This window comes from Betta splendens, chromosome 19, assembly GCF_900634795.4.
Source record: "Betta splendens chromosome 19, fBetSpl5.4, whole genome shotgun sequence".
Taxonomy (NCBI): domain Eukaryota; kingdom Metazoa; phylum Chordata; class Actinopteri; order Anabantiformes; family Osphronemidae; genus Betta; species Betta splendens.
In genome coordinates this window covers 7,742,986-7,759,512 of record NC_040898.2, presented here as the reverse complement: position 1 = coordinate 7,759,512, position 16,527 = coordinate 7,742,986, and the positions used below count along the sequence as shown (strand labels likewise).

The following is a 16,527-nucleotide window of genomic DNA, read 5'->3' as shown; positions in this document are numbered from 1 at the left end:
GTAATGAAACTCTGGCAACGAGAGGCATCCCCGTAAAACTTGTCGGGAGGGGCTAATCTAACCTGGGAAGACGGGATCGTCTCTAAAGACGCTGGTTCACTGCCGATCTCCCGCAGAGTACGCAAGGCCTCAGCTCGGGCTGTAGTGCGTGGGCTGTCTAGTAACAAACGAGCACTGCTCAGGCTCGGAACCTGCCAGGCCTCCTCTCCTGCTGCTGGGTCCATGTTTGGTCAGTGTGTACTGTTACAAACACCAAGACCAGACAGGACAGTACCCAAAAGCAGTAACAGGCGAGGATGGCAGAATACAAAACGATATATTTATTATACTACACAAAACCAAGGTTCACTACAGAGTAGGCAAAAGGTACATAAACTAAACTGAGGCGCACTGCGAAGCAGGGCCAAACAAACTAGGCAGAGGAATAATACAAAACAGAAGTCACTACCAAACAAAACTAGGACACAATAGGGCGCTGCACTGAGTAGCCAAATTAGAAGTAAGAGGGCTGTTCACGATCCAAACTAAACACAAAACCAACCGTCATTCAGGAAGCCAGATGCAAACTGAGAGTCCACCATAACACACTGACAACTGGAGGAGTCTCCATCCTCCACTTAAATAGTCCCCAGGTTAATGATGTTCCCGGAAGGAAACAGTTACTCAGTGCCGCCCTCCGAGGTTGGGAGGAGACTCACAACAGTTTCCTGCTTGTGTCTCTGCAAAGTGACATCATTGTACGAAAGGACGCATCACACACAGGTTGAAGTGTCACCTGTTGATGGAGACGAATCAGATGCCCTTAAAGATCCTTTAAACGTGGAGACACGATTTACTCTGAGTCTCTGCTGCTGTGTCACATTAAAAGAAAAAGACATCACAAACTTCTGTTCATGAGCTTCATAGACTTTATAGTCACAACAAACTGTCAATCATTCCTGCAGGTTTCTGGCACATATGAGTCTCTTTATCAGTTTCAAGTGGAGACGTTTGAAGTGACGAGCTGAAAAACATGAACCAGGAAAAAAACTGACCTCAGAGTCTCCAGTCGACAGTGATGACTCTTCAGTCCAGCACACAGAACCTTCACTGAGTCCTGCAGGTTGTTGTGACTCAGATCCAGATGTGTCAGATGTGACGGGTTGGACTTCAGAGCAGAGGCCACAACTTTACAGTGAGTCTCTGTGAGTCCACAGCCAGAAAGTCTGTGATGACAGAAAATATAAAGTCTATAAATGTGAAGTGACTTAATGAATGTTGATGCTGAAGCAGCTGTAGCTCAGTTGGTCTCATCCATCACAAAGTGTGAAGCTCTGTTGGTTCCACCAGATCCCAGAGATTAGAACCAATGTGTGTCTGGACCGAACAAGAAGAACCAAAAACAGATCATAGATACTTCATTACTTCATTCACTGAAAGAAACGCCCATTAGCTGTGACCACATGTCAACTGTCAAAAGCTTTTAGCAGAAAATCTTAAGAGCTAAAGTTTCTCTGTTGGATTCGACTTAAAGCTCCATCAAGGAAAGAAAGACAGAAGATCCTGATGTTCACTAACTTTACAGCTGCTTTGATCTGATCCTCAACAAAGACGTTTTCTAGGAACCAGTAGTTGATGTTTTCACTCTGAACATTTATATTCTGTGTGTGAAGTGTTTCTCTTTAACATTGTGGCTTCAGCTTCATGTTGCTTTAGAATATTAATGATCACATTAACGTTGGACTTACTGAGCCTTTCTGCAGTTCCTCACAGCTGGGATCAGTCTCCATCGTCCCTCGTCTGATGTCTTGTACTGGTTCAGGTCCAACTCGTCCAGAACCTCCTCTGACATCTGCAGCATGTAGGCCAGAGCTGAGCACTGGATCAAGGAGAGTCTCTCTGATCTGTTCTCTGACTTCAGGAACTCTTGGATCTGTTGATGGACTGAGTGGTCGTTCATCTCCATCAGACAGTGGAAGATGTTGATGCTTCTGTCTGGAGAGATTCTATCACTGTTCATCTTCTTCAGGTTGTTGATGATTGTCTGGATGGTTTCTGGACTGATCTCTGTGTGACCCAGCAAACCTCCTAAGATTCTCTGGTTGGACTCCAGACAGAGGCCATGAAGGAAGCGAACAAACAGGTCCAGGTGGCCACTTGGACTCTGGAGGGATCTAAACATGGTTCTACTCAGGACAAGATCCAGAGATGAGTGAGTTGAAGGATAAACAAACAACTGTTTTATTTTTTTAAAAATAGATTCTGTGTGTTTGGAGTCTTTTAGGAAGATCTCCAGTTCCTCCATCTTCCCATTGTTGTAACAGAGCATCACGTGAACAGCAGCCAGAAACTCCTGAACACTCAGATGAACAAAGCTGAACATCTTGTCCTTGGCTTTCCTCCCTCGCTCCTGTTTAAAGATCTCTGTGAACACTCCTGAACACACTGAGGCTCCACTGACATTGATGCTGCTCTCTTTCAGATCTTCCTCATAGAAGATCAAGTTTCCCTTTAGCAGCTGATTAAAAGCCAGTTTAGCCAATGACTTGATGTAGTTGCTGCTCTGTTCTGGTCCGTACTTGTCTTTAGTCCGATCCATCTGAAACCCCAGGAACTCTGCGTACATCTCCGTCAGGGTCTTGGGCAGCTCTCCTCCCTCTCTGGTTTCCAGCAGATCCTCCAGAACTGTAGCAGTGATCCAGCAGAAGACTGGGATGTGGCACATGATGTGGAGGCTTCTTGACGTCTTGATGTGGGACATGATTGTGTTGCTCTGCTCCTCATCTGTGAATCTCTTCCTGAAGAACTCCTCCTTCTGTGGGTCAGTGAACCCTCTGACCTCCGTCACCACCTCAACAAAGTCTCCATGAATCTGATTGGCTGCTGCAAGTCGTGTGGTGATCCAGATGCGAGCAGAGCGTAGTAGTTTTCCTCTGATGAGGTTTGTCAGCAGCACATCCACTGAGGTGGACTCTGTGACGTCACATTGACCCGTCTCCTTCTTACTGGTGCTACAGTCCAGTTGGAGGCGACTCTCGTCCAGTCCATCAAACACAAACAGAAGTTTGAACCTGCTCTTGTCATAGTTGCTGTTTGCTGATGACTGTAGATGTGTAAAGATGTAATTCAGAGCCTCCAGGCTGATGGACTCAGTTTCTGGGATACATTCATGAATGAGGTCTGACAAACTGAACTTCTGTCCCTTCAGTGGATTCAGCTGACGGAAGGTGAAGGGGAAAATCAGATGCACGTCTTGATTGGACCTTTGTTGGGTCCAGTCCAACACAAACCTGTTCACTAGGACTGTTTTTCCAATTCCAGCGATTCCATTGGTCAACACTGTTCTGATGCGTCTGTATTTACCAGGGGGATGTTTGAACAGGTCACTGGGCTTCACTGGCTCCTCTGCTGATCTTTGCTTCTGCTGTGTCGTCTCAAGCTGTTGGACCTCATGCTGTGTGTTGATGTGTGAATCCGGCCCAGCTGTGATGTACAGCTCTGTGTAGATGTCATCCAGACGTTGGTCGACTTCTGACCAGCCTGGTTTCACACACACAAACTGGTCTTGGAGGTTTGATTGAAGCATCTGCTGGTAATATGTAATGAACCGTGGCTCTGGTACTGGAACCATCAGATCTGGGTCCAACAAAACATAAAGAAGACAAAGTCTAAGGGGGTCAACAAATATCTGGTTCATTGATTTAAGTCTTTGTGTTAATGAACATAATGAAACCGCCTGAAACACTAGAACTAGTGAAGAGAAGAACTTTGCTGTATCTGATTATTAAATTCTGATCCACATTTAACCAACTTAACCTCCAACACATCAGTAAATGTGTGATTGTGTCCCTCATGTTAAATGTTGAGATAAATCCTCTTACTCTGCAGACAGTCAGCCAGCTCCTCCTGCTTCATCCTCCTCAGGAAGTTCACTGTGATTTTCAGAAACGCGTCTCTGCTGCTCCTCCTCTGCTCTTCATCATAACCATCCAACTCCTCCTCATCCTCCCTCTGACTCTCTAAGCATTCTGGATAATCTGGACTTAGATCCTTCTGGATCTTCTTCAGCTCCTTCTTCACAAACGTGATAATGTTTTCCTCCAGCAGCTGGAACAGAAACTAAATGAATGACCTGATCCAACTAAAACTGTTGGAGAAAATATATTTTCATCTATTATTCATCTCATTTATTATATTCATCTAATCATTCATATGTATTATTTACCTTTTCACATTTTCCATTTATGGTTTGCATTTGCTGTGCCTTATAACCCCATTTACAGGTGCACAGACTTCTAACCACAGGTTTTCAAGTATTGTCATGTACGAAGAACAATTTTGTCACATTTGCCATTTGCTCTGTGCTCATACGCAGGCGTAGGGGTTCAAAACCACAAGGGGGGTTGTAGGAGTACTGCTATGCCTAATGTGTGTGTTTCTGCATGTTCAGCAATGATGTGATGATGTGATGATGAAGGGGTGTACAAGCTTCAATAAAATGCTGTGCTTTGGGGAAGTTCGTTGGAGTTGGTTGGTCTCTGAGTGAAGCGCTTACAACGCTAAGATCTCAGGCGAGCTCCCCTTGGACAAGTAAAATCTCTGGTTGGCTCTCAGTGTGCTATATTGTTCTCGTCTCTGTGTGTATCAGTGCTGTTGTGGTATTTTCAGACCCAACATAATCCATGGAGCCAAACATCAGATCCATGTTGGACACACTGACAATCCACTGGCCTAAAAAGTGCAGCATGAAGATGATTGAACACAACAGATGAACAGTAGTAGTTGTACATGTACAGACCATAAATATGGAGTCCAGGTGTGTTTGGTGCTGCTGGACAGACTGAGCACCGGGAACCTCTGAGCTCTGCTGGTCCACTCTGTGGAGGAACCATGAAGAATGAGTCCACACAGAGACACACACAAGGTAAAGGTCCATGAAGTGATGTTGGATGTGAGCAGTGAGTCAGAGACTCCCTGTAGTGGTGAAGGTTTACTGTCAGTCAGTAGCTTCAGTCTCAGCTCTGAACAACATATATCTCCTCCTCCCTCACTAAACAAGGCTGAAGTGTTGGAACAAGGAGTCTGCTGGGATCAGACTGGTTGTACTGGGCAGTTCCCAGCGAGAATATGTTGAACTAGGAACATTTAACTACTTCCTACATTCATTCATTGTTGGACCACAGCTGTGGTGCCGACACTGGGGACAAACAGTCATCTCCACTGCATCAACATCAGAACTAAAGTCTCCAGTAGTAACTTCAATTTACTCCTTCAAGTGAAGAAGCTTCAAGACATTTGACCAAAACCTTCATGTAGAGACGTCAATAAACAGATTTGATCAGAAATGATCAGCTGCTTCCTTTGACATCAGCACTTCATTAGAAGAGGAGCAGCCCCTGAGACCCTCTACCGGATCAGAGCTTTAGCTACTGCTGGATGGAGATTTGATCAATGATCAGAGTGAAGAAAGCTTCTCCTTCACAGTTTACATCAGATTGTTCAGAATGATTCAAAGTAACAACAACTCACTGTGACTCTGATACAGGTTGGTCTTTGAAATCAATGTAATTATCCTTTGACCAGTCGCTCTTGAAGGACACACAGCTGGGTCCAGGTCCAGGTCCAGCAGATCCTTGTCTCTGATGGGACCTAATAGAAAAACACCTACTTGATGTAACACCTACATCAGAAGAACATGAACATGCTGTTAATTCATGCAGTCAGTTTATAAGATCATAGAATAAACTAACAAAGATTCATATCAGTGAGTTTGGATCAGTTCTTACTTTGTGTCTGAGGCTCCAGGTTCAGGACTGAATAATGGAGGCTCCAATCTGGACCAGTCACTCTTCATAGACACACATCTGGACCAGTCATTCTTCATAGACACACATCTGGATCCTGGAGACTCTGCTCCATCCTCTTCCTCCACACAAACACTCATCTTCTGAAAAAGCGTTCAGTCAATAGTTTTACGACGAAGGAACAGTGTTGTAATAATGTTTTGGTAAAGGATTATTCCAAGATGATGCAGTAAAACAGTATGATATTTGCTGTATTAGTAGTCAATGAAGTACTAGGTAGTAATGTAAAGGAACAGTGTTCTAATAATTTGAGGAACTCATTTCATTCAAAGGCAAGTTTTAGAATAGAGGCCAGTTGTGTTTTTATACATTTCATCAGTGAATATCTCCAAACATACACAGTAAATTCCATAATTTCTGATATTTTGCAGTTTACAGTATTTTTTGTTAGGACGTTAGCTCTAATATCATGTCCCTTGTTCACTAGTCAGTCTCTCGGTGCTTCTCGCAACACTGTTACCGTAAGTATCCCACGAATCGCGCACTTCAACCATATCGACGGTTCATTTGACCGCAGTGACAAACAACAACCAGAGCCTGAACACGAACCCCTCACATCCAGTTCTTGTCAGTGTTCGTTTGACAGAAGTGGATCGTGTCTCTTCTTTCTTTACATTAACAAACAGACGCAGTAACAGTAATGTTGTTAAACACTCACCTCCTCAACGTTTATTCCTCTTCCTTCTGGTGTTTATATAACTTTTTCTCCTTCTGCTCTGTTCTCGCAAAATGGAGAACTCACTGGAGACGGTTCGGTTTGGGTTCGGGTTCGCTCCTGGATCACGTGATCACTGAGGCTCCGCCCCCTCTCTGTTTATATGGCATGGAAGCAGCAACGCTACAGGATGACAGAGATCCAAACTATCAGACGTTTCCAACATGTTATATTCTGTTCTTAGTAACTTAGCTGCTGCTGGGACTAATTTAATGAAACTGTAATGTTCAAGTCAACGTTATCTTATTTACCTAAAATATGCTGTTTTATGTTCAATCAGAGCAAAGAACAAGGATTTTCAACCAAGCGTTTGTCTGGCTGTTCCACTATTTCATGTTTACATCAGTTACAGTATCAGATAAAGAGTTGAGCAGGGTATTGATACTGTAAAATAAAGGATTATACTATAAGTAAATACACATTATGAGTTCAATGAGCTGTGAGAAAGTGTCTTCATGGATTTTGTACAGGTGGAGAAGGCAGCAGAGGTCACTCTGGACCCTGTGTGCGGGATGTAGGAGCCAATTGTTCAGACATGCCCTTCATGCCATCACGTGTAACATTAATGAAACGCCATCGATTGTACTGTAATAAAGACACATTTTCCGGTGGGGTTCTGTTTCATATAACTTTAAGATAGTTTTCATGCTTTTGGATCTTTAATTGTATTAATTTAATTTGCTGCTTGTGTTGTCCTTAGCAATTATCATCTGCAGATGAAGGATAAAAGTTAATTGTAGCAGTGAATAAAGTGACTGTGAGCAAATTAAACACCAAATCAACTTTAGGAAATTTGAACTCAGTGTTGTTATGAAATTTTCTCAATCAAAAATAGTGTGTAAAATTACATAGAAACATCATATAGAAACATCATATGATCAAGGCAATAATCAGAGAAACAGAAAATGAAGTCTAACAAAACAGGTGTCAAAACATTGATGTCTCAATCAGCTTCGTCCTGTTGAACAGTAGCGTTAGATTGTTTCCAACCTGTGTGTTGAAGTATTGACAGTTCGTTGGAGTTCTTCAGGTTGTGATCAGCTGATCACTGAGACACTTGGGGTTCGTTATCACCGCCAGGTTTCCTCCCAATGTCGTCTGAGTCACTGTCACTCCCCGTGATGTGAAGAGTCTACACGTCGTCCAGCGTCGGCAACTCAAGGCTGCTCGTGTGTGTGTTTTCTCAGGAGCGTGTGTGTAGATGTATGGTCTGATAGTGTGATTCACCGGCGCAGCTTCAGGCGGCGCTTGGCTCACACCTTTAGCTGAACGGTCAACGCAGCCTCGCCTCAGTGCGTGTGTGAGCACAGTGAGGGTCGTCCTTCTCACGTCTCCTCACCTCTGGTGGGTTTTTCGTGCGGTGTAGACGGAGGATCATCTTTTGGATCCGGGACCTTCCTGCAGTAGATGGAGTGGATCCAAGTCGCTCTTTCTGCGATCTTCACAGCCGTGTGGGTCGTCAGAAGGACCTGGAAGGGGCCTCGCCACCGTTTTGAGTCCCAGTGCTTCCTCCTGAACTCCTTAACGATCTCCCAGTGCCCTGGTTGGATGGTGTGATGGTCCTGTCGCCTGTTTTCACCTGTTGGGAAATCTGAATTATGGGGAAAAGGTGTTTGGACGGCACGGCTTGTCATCAGGTCTAAACCAGACTCCATGGCTACAGGTGGAACCATTCGTCACCCAGAGTCTGCGTTCCTGTGAGGTAGAAAATGTTTAAAGCACAGGGAGATGAGGAAGGAGAGGGTAGTGAGTGCATCAAGAGAGGGAACAAGGATGAGGAGAGGGAGGGGTTCTTTCGCAGCAGCGTGTGCAGCTGCATGTTGGCAGAAACAAAGTCCTCACTGATGGTGTGAGTCAGACAGTTACAAACAGCATTAGTTGTAGGTAACAGAATAACGTCAAAGAAAGCAGCAAACTTATCATGATGTGAGATAGGTTTGCAATGAGACTTTAAAAGCTTCCTATGCTTCCACAGAGCACCAAAGTACGAAAAGCATCTGTGGAGTCTGTGTAGATGGTAACAGACTCTCCTTCTGCTAGTTTACTAGCTTCAGTCAATACGATCAACTCTGCAGCCTGAGCAGAGTAGTGTCTTAGCAAAGAGCCAGACTTCAAGACGGCATGAGGAGTGCAGACTGCAAACCCAACCTGACATTGGTCCCAAGCAGGTTCTAGAGGCGGAGCCATCAACACAGTCTGAGGCTCGCCATCGTCAGGGCCTGAAGAAGAGTAGTTGGGTTAAACACACAGCTTTTTTGCTGCAGCCACTGCTCATAGACATCGTGGATGTTCAGCAGCAGCTGGATGAAGCTTGGCAGGAAAATAGGCTACAGAAGTCATACAACCTGATTTCGGAGGTCGCGCAGGGTCAGATCAGGAAGACCCAAAGTAGGAGCAGACTAAAGAGCAAGCTTAAGATCAGTGAATGCTTGTTCGTCCACGTGAGACAAGAAGTGGACGATGAAGACGTCTGCATCAGAACCCTGAGTGGGGCCTCAAAGACAGTAAAGTTAGGAATGAAGTTCATACAATAAGAACAAAAACCTAGAAAAGATAAGCTGTTTATACGTGCGCGGTTTAGACAGGTTTCAAATTGCTTCAACTCTGTTGGGTGAGATGGATTTGCCATCAGCTGTAATTACAATGACCCAGAAAATAACCTTTGTCTGAACAAACTGTAATTTAGACAGCTATTTAGTAGCATTTAGTAGCTTAGTGGTGTCTGCAGTAACACTATCTATAGCTTCCTTTAAAAGGGTGTTGTTGTTTACATGGTCTGTGGTCAGATTGAGGTGTGATGACCACTGGTTCACATCCTCTGATCAAACCTACTGTACACCATGTCTGTGTGTGAGTTCACTGTTTGTTGGGCATTACGGGCAGAATAAAAAAAGTTTTCAAAAACATGCAAAGTAGGTGAATACGTCACATGGGGTTGGAAGTCGTTCACTAGTCTCCACCCCGTTGACATCTGTTCATGAAAGGACCCACGTCCCAACTGTAGAATACAAATCAAAAATATTTTTGTTTGTTAGTAAAAGAAATCGCAAGCGCAGACCTGTGTTCATCACAAAAGAGGGAAGTTGAGGTCAGTTTGTCAGTGTGTGTGTGTGTGTGTGTGTGTGTGTGTGTGAAATCATAACTCTTCAAACCTCATATCAGGACCTGAAGACACATGTGCTGTACAGGACAGGTCAGATGCGTCTCTGGAGGTCATATCACATGGGGGCCAATGATAAGAGTACAGCTGAGCTGAAGTTAACACTAAAAAAAAGAGGGAATATTTAGAATGTCTGTAGATGTAACCTGCACTCCGTCTGGAGTGGAAATCAATCAAATACCTAAACTACACATGAGATCTCTTCCTAAGAATTTAACTGGGCATAAGTTTCAAAGCAAAAATAAATCTCAAGGTGTCTTGCTGTCAGATGTTGCACAAGACAGTGAAAGAGTAAGTTTTTCTTTAATAGTCTGGTACGTACAGTCATTATTATTACTTCTCTCTAATAGTCTGTTTGAGTCTGTTTCAGTCTTCCTATAGTCTGTTTTATTCTTTTTTCTACAAAGTCATGCAGCAGTTGTCATTTAGCTGTTTGTCATCATTTTAAAATCACTCTGTGGGATGTTCTAAGCAAAAAGCGATTCTTCATTGCATGCAGATAAGCATGAGCATGAATTCTTTCTTTATTGTGTGTGTGTGTGTGTGTGTGTGTGTGTGTGTGTGTGTGTGTGTGTGTGTGTGTGTGTGTGTGTGTGTGTGTGTGTGTGTGTGTGCGATACCGTCTTCTACGTCACGTGAAAAGGAACCATCACCACCTTCCTTCCCCAGCCATCAGCCTGATGTGAGCACCTGAGTGTCACAGTCCAGGTCATTTAGCCACTGCACTCAATCATTTCCGGTTTTATTTTGTACCACTTCCTGTTCAGTGCCCATGTTTTCAGTTCCAGCTTTACCCTCCGGTTTTAGTTTGACACACCTGTGCCCTGTTACTAATTACTCACCTGCTAACTATCCAGCCATCATCTTCACTCGGTATTTAAGCAGCACCCCTCAGCCCTGCACCTCGCCAGATTGTCTTTGTGTATTAATCAGCAATCCAGCGTTATCCTCATGATCGTGAACCTGTGTATGACCTCGCTTCTCCTGACCCAGATTCCCGTCTCATCTCTGATCCTGCCGTGCCGTGAGTTTGACCCTAGCCTGCCTTGACCACCGCTTGTCTAAACCCTGTCTGTGCTGAACCTGCCTGATCTGTGTACCGACCCTTGCCTGCCTGACCACGAGCGTGAATAAACCCTGTTGTTCACTGAGCCTTGTCTCCGCTGTGCGTGTGGGTCCGCTGCCTTGAGCCCGTGACAGTACAATCTGGCCACTGTCACGGGCTCAAGGCAGCGGACCCACACGCACAGCGGAGACAAGGCTCAGTGAACAACAGGGTTTATTCACGCTGGGTCAGGAGAAGCGAGGTCATACACAGGTTCACGATCATGAGGATAACGCTGGATTGCTGATTAATACACAAAGACAATCTGGCGAGGTGCAGGGCTGAGGGGTGCTGCTTAAATACCGAGTGAAGATGATGGCTGGATAGTTAGCAGGTGAGTAATTAGTAACAGGGCACAGGTGTGTCAAACTAAAACCGGAGGTAAAGCTGGAACTGAAAACATGGGCACTGAACAGGAAGTGGTACAAAATAAAACCGGAAATGATTGAGTGCAGTGGCTAAATGACCTGGACTGTGACAGAACCCCCCCGTCTAGGGCGGATTCCCAGACGACCAACAGAAAACCAAGAAAAAAAAGGAAAACACAGCTAAGCAGGAGGGGCGACGGACTAGAACACACATGAGAATGAAGACACAAGAAATGAGTGGCAGAGAACAGAACCAAGTCTATGAGGTGAGTCCATGAATAATGAGTCCATGATGGATGGTAACAGAGTTCAGGCAATCCCTCAAGGGGGGTGGTGACGAGGAGAGTCACGGCCGTGCAGCCGCCAGGCCGAGACGGCACATCTTGTGCCCGAGGGCAAGGCTGGAGTCCTAGGAGGCCGGCGTCGGAACATGCTGCCTCCAGTGGCCAAACGCATGCGCCGGTGCTCTCCAGACCGGGGGTGCTCCAGGGGGCTGAGAAGACGCGGCGGCCGGCAGTGCCAGAGCCCGCGCCATCGTCGACGCAGGAAACAGCGACCTCCAGGTAGGTGGTCGCCTCCGGAACCGGCCAGCCGAGGTGGCCGACGACGCAGGAGGCAGCGCCATCCCTGCCACAGGATTCGCCAAGGACCTGGCCCTCCGTCGGGCAGGCGAGGCGAAAGCTGGCGGGAAGCCGGGAACAGCGACGAAGACAGGCGTGGAGACAAAGCCGGAACCAGGGGCAGACGTGGAGGCGAGGCTGGGACCAGAGACGAGGACCGACGTGGTGACGAGGCTGGGACCAGAGACGAGGACCGACGTGGAGACGAGGCAGGGACCAGAGGCGAAGACGGACGTGGGGACGAGGCAGGGACCAGAGGCAAAGACGGACGTGGAGACGAGGCAGGGACCAGAGGCGAAGACGGACGTGGAGACGAGGCAGGAACCAGAGGCGAAGACGGACGTGGAGACGAGGCAGGAACCAGAGGCGAAGACGGACGTGGAGACGAGGCAGGAACCAGAGGCGAAGACGGACGTGGAGACGAGGCAGGAACCAGAGGCGAAGACAGACGTGGAGAAGGGGCCGGAGCCGGGCCACCAGGAACCGACGCCGACGTAGCCGGCCCCGGGCCTCCAGGAGCGGAGACGAACGTGTCCGGAACCGGACCCCCAGGAGCGGAGACGAACGTGTCCGGGACCGGACCCCCAGGCGCAGAGACGAGCGTGTCCGGGACCGGACCCCCAGGAGCAGAGACGAGCGTGTCCGGGACCGGACCCCCAGGAGCAGAGACGAGCGTGTCCGGGACCGGACCCCCGGGAGCTGAGACGAGCGTGTCCGGGACCGGACCCCCAGGAGCTGAGACGAGCGTGTCCGGGGCCGGACCCCCAGCAGCTGAGGCGAGCGTGTCCGGACCACCAGGAGCTGAGGCGAGCGTGTCCGGACCACCAGGAGCTGAGGCGAACGTGTCCGGACCACCAGGAGCTGAGGCGAACGTGTCCGGACCACCAGGAGCTGAGGCGAGCGTGCCCGGGACCGGACCTCCAGGGGCAGCACCTGCACACATTGGCTCAAAAAACACATGAACCAGGAGCGGACCGACCACCTCCTCCGGGAGGTCGGCCGGAGACGGAGCTGGACCGACCTCCTCCGGGAGGTCGGCCGGAGACGGAGCTGGAACAGACACTGCGGCAGACGCTGCGGCCGGGACGACCCCCTCCTGGGGATCGTCGGGGGCTGCGGCCTCCGAGGGGCAGACAGTGGCAGGAACTAGAACGGCGTCCTCCTCAGGGGAGCCGACAGGAGCTGGGACTAGAACGGCGTCCTCCTCAGGGGAGCCGACAGGAGCTGGGACTAGAACGGCGTCCTCCTCAGAGGAGCCGACAGGAACTGGGACTAGAACGACCTCTACTTGGCCGACAGGAACTAGAACGGCGTCCTCCTCTGAGGAGCCGACAGGAACTGGGACTAGAACGGCCTCTACTTGGCCGACAGGAACTAGAACGGCGTCCTCCTCTGAGGAGCCGACAGGAACTGGGACTAGAACGGCCTCTACTTGGCCGACAGGAACTAGAACGGCGTCCTCCTCTGAGGAGCCGACAGGAACTGGGACTAGAACGGCCTCTACTTGGCCGACAGGAACTAGAACGGCGTCCTCCTCTGAGGAGCCGACAGGAACTGGGACTAGAACGGCCTCTACTTGGCCGACAGGAACTAGAACGGTGTCCTCCTCTGAGGAGCCGACAGGAACAGGGGCGGCCTCAATATGGCCGACAGGAACAGGAACAGGAACGGCCTCGATATGACCGACAGGAACAGGAACGGCCTCGATATGACCGACAGGAACAGGAACGGCCTCGATATGACCGACAGGAACAGGAACGGCCTCAATATGGCTGACAGGAACGGGAACAGGAACTGAGACCTGGTGTGGCTGGCCAGAGGTGCCTGCTAGCTGGCGTAAAGATGGGGCTTGAATTTGGCGTGGCGGAGCCGAGGCTTGAGCTTGAGCAGGCTGGGCTGAGGCTTGAGCTTGAGCAGGCTGGGCTGAGGCTTGAGCTTGAGCAGGCTGGGCTGAGGCTTGAGCTTGAGCAGGCTGGGCTGAGGCTCGAGCTTGAGCAGGCTGGGCTGAGGCTCGAGCTTGAGCAGGCTGGGCTGAGGCTCGAGCTTGAGCAGGCTGGGCTGAGGCTCGAGCTGCTGCAGGCTGGGCTGAGGCTCGAGCTGCTGCAGGCTGGGCTGGAGCTTGGCATGGCTGAGGTGAGGCGTGAGCTGGAGCTTGGCATGGCTGAGGTGAGGCGTGGGCGGGAGTTGCTGCCGCCGGTGGTGCAGCCAGAGACGCTGGGGCCGGTGGTGCAGACTTAGACGCTGGGGCCAGTGATGCAGACTTAGACGCTGGGGCCAGTGATGCAGACTTAGACGCTGGGGCCAGTGATGCAGACTTAGACGCTGGGGCCAGTGATGCAGACTTAGACGCTGGGGCCAGTGATGCAGACTTAGACGCTGGGGCCAGTGATGCAGACTTAGACGCTGGGGCCAGTGCAGGCTCTGATGCAGGAACGGGTGCAGGCTCTGATGCAGGAACGGGTGCAGGCTCTGATGCAGGAACGGGTGCAGGCTCTGATGCAGGAACGGGTGCAGGCTCTGATGCAGGAACGGGTGCAGGCTCTGATGCCAGGAACGGGTGCAGGCTCTGATGCAGGAACGGGTGCAGGCTCTGATGCAGGAACGGGTGCAGGCTCTGATGCAGGAACGGGTGCAGGCTCTGATGCAGGAACGGGTGCAGGCTCTGATGCAGGAACGGGTGCAGGCTCTGATGCAGGAACGGGTGCAGACTCTGATGCAGGAACGGGTGCAGGCTCTGATGCAGGAACGGGTGCAGGCTCTGATGGGGGTTCAATGAAACCCAGGGCCTCGCGCAGCGCAGGCTTCCGGGCGATGAGCAGGGCGGCCTCACGGAAGTGACGCTCCTTGCTTACCGGGTCGGTCTCTGCCTCAGCGGAGTTCAGCCAGTGTGCAAACAGGAACAGGACCGGAGGGGCGCATTGGGCACGGATCCGCAGGAAGATGCTGTCCGGGATGCCTGCGATGGAGGTGGGCATGTCGTATGATGGAGCGGGAGTGCCCTCTGCTGGCGGAGAGGGCCGCTTGATTTCTGTGACCGAGTCCTCTGGAGCCTGGACAGGGGAATCCGGCTGTCGTCGACGCCGTCTGGACCTCCGACGACTAGCTGTGGACTTCACCTCCTCAACCGCCAGGGCTGAGGCAGGGGCTGGATCCACGGCACGGACTGGATTGGACTGGGGAACTATGGCGGTAACGTGGGCATGGGCTTGACTAGACTGAGCAGCGACAGGAACGTGAGCTTGGTTCGACTGAGCGACGGCAGGAACGTGAGCTTGGTTCGACTGAGCGACGGCAGGAACGTGAGCTTGGTTCGACTGAGCGACGGCAGGAACGTGAGCTTGGTTCGACTGAGCGACGGCAGGAACGTGAGCTTGGTTCGACTGAGCAGCGACAGGAACGTGAGCTTGGCTTGACTGAGCAGCGACAGGAACGTGAGCTTGGCTTGACTGAGCAGCGACAGGAACGCTTTCCGGTGCAGCCGGAACAGCTGATGAGACGCCGGCGGGCGCCGCGCGCAGAGCGCGTGCCAGATCCCTCCGTACTGCCTGGAGTTTCTCAAAAAGCGTCTGCACTTCCGGGTAGTCAAGCCACCAAAATTCCTCCTCCAGGATAGCGATCGCCTGTTTTATTACGCGGAGCCGCGCCTTCAGACTGGGGGCTTCCGCGTAATTCCTCGCGAGCTCCCCGAAGCACCAGCGGAGGTCCTCCGGCAGCCTCGAGCAGGTAAACACCATAGCGACGCTTTGCGTTGTCTGAGTACACCAAAACAAGATCCCTTGCAGCCCCTTTAAACCGATGCAAGGACGCAGGCTGGGTCCCGAGTGTGGCCAGATTGTACTGTCACGGGCTCAAGGCAGCGGACCCACACGCACAGCGGAGACAAGGCTCAGTGAACAACGGGGTTTATTCACGCTCGTGGTCAGGCAGGCAAGGGTCGGTACACAGATCAGGCAGGTTCAGCACAGACAGGGTTTAGACAAGCGGTGGTCAAGGCAGGCTAGGGTCAAACTCACGGCACGGCAGGATCAGAGATGAGACGGGAATCTGGGTCAGGAGAAGCGAGGTCATACACAGGTTCACGATCATGAGGATAACGCTGGATTGCTGATTAATACACAAAGACAATCTGGCGAGGTGCAGGGCTGAGGGGTGCTGCTTAAATACCGAGTGAAGATGATGGCTGGATAGTTAGCAGGTGAGTAATTAGTAACAGGGCACAGGTGTGTCAAACTAAAACCGGAGGTAAAGCTGGAACTGAAAACATGGGCACTGAACAGGAAGTGGTACAAAATAAAACCGGAAATGATTGAGTGCAGTGGCTAAATGACCTGGACTGTGACACTGAGTGGGTGAAGCCTGACCTAGCAAGGGCCAGTTGTTCTTCCAATGCCCCTCCTGACCACAGCCATGACAGACCTTTCCTGGATCCCCGCATGCAGCTCTATTGGGCCAATCACGTCTGAAGTCTCTCCTGTTGTTTCAACCAGTGTCTGTATCAGAGCACGTCTTCTCAGATGGAGCTCACTCTGCTGTTTCTCTTTCCTTTGCTGAAGATTGTCATGAGCTGTTAAGGAGTTGTATAAACTAAATCTCAAGGAAATGTTACACTTGGACCGCCAGATTGAAAAGACAGATCTAGATATTGAAATTCTCAAACAAAAGCTGGAGGTGAGTGTATAGTTAAAGGTGAGTTTTATGAATTATTGAAAGAATCAT

General features: G+C 49.7%; 2 protein-coding genes across 11 annotated transcripts in view; both read right to left on the bottom strand.

Annotated features, from left to right (window-relative positions):
* Positions 1-6,955, bottom strand: part of LOC114846394 (NACHT, LRR and PYD domains-containing protein 12-like) — an 89,491-nt gene extending 82,536 nt beyond the window's left edge. The window contains exon 1 of one of the 3 annotated variants that reach the window (XM_055504713.1): positions 6,502-6,955. The gene's annotated coding sequence lies outside the window, so the exon portion shown is untranslated. The remainder of the gene's footprint in view (positions 1-6,501) is intronic. The other 2 variants (XM_055504714.1, XM_055504715.1) reach the window with 2 other exon arrangements.
* Positions 1-16,527, bottom strand: part of LOC114858710 (NACHT, LRR and PYD domains-containing protein 12-like) — a 351,989-nt gene that overhangs the window by 8,705 nt on the left and 326,757 nt on the right. The window lies entirely within an intron of this gene.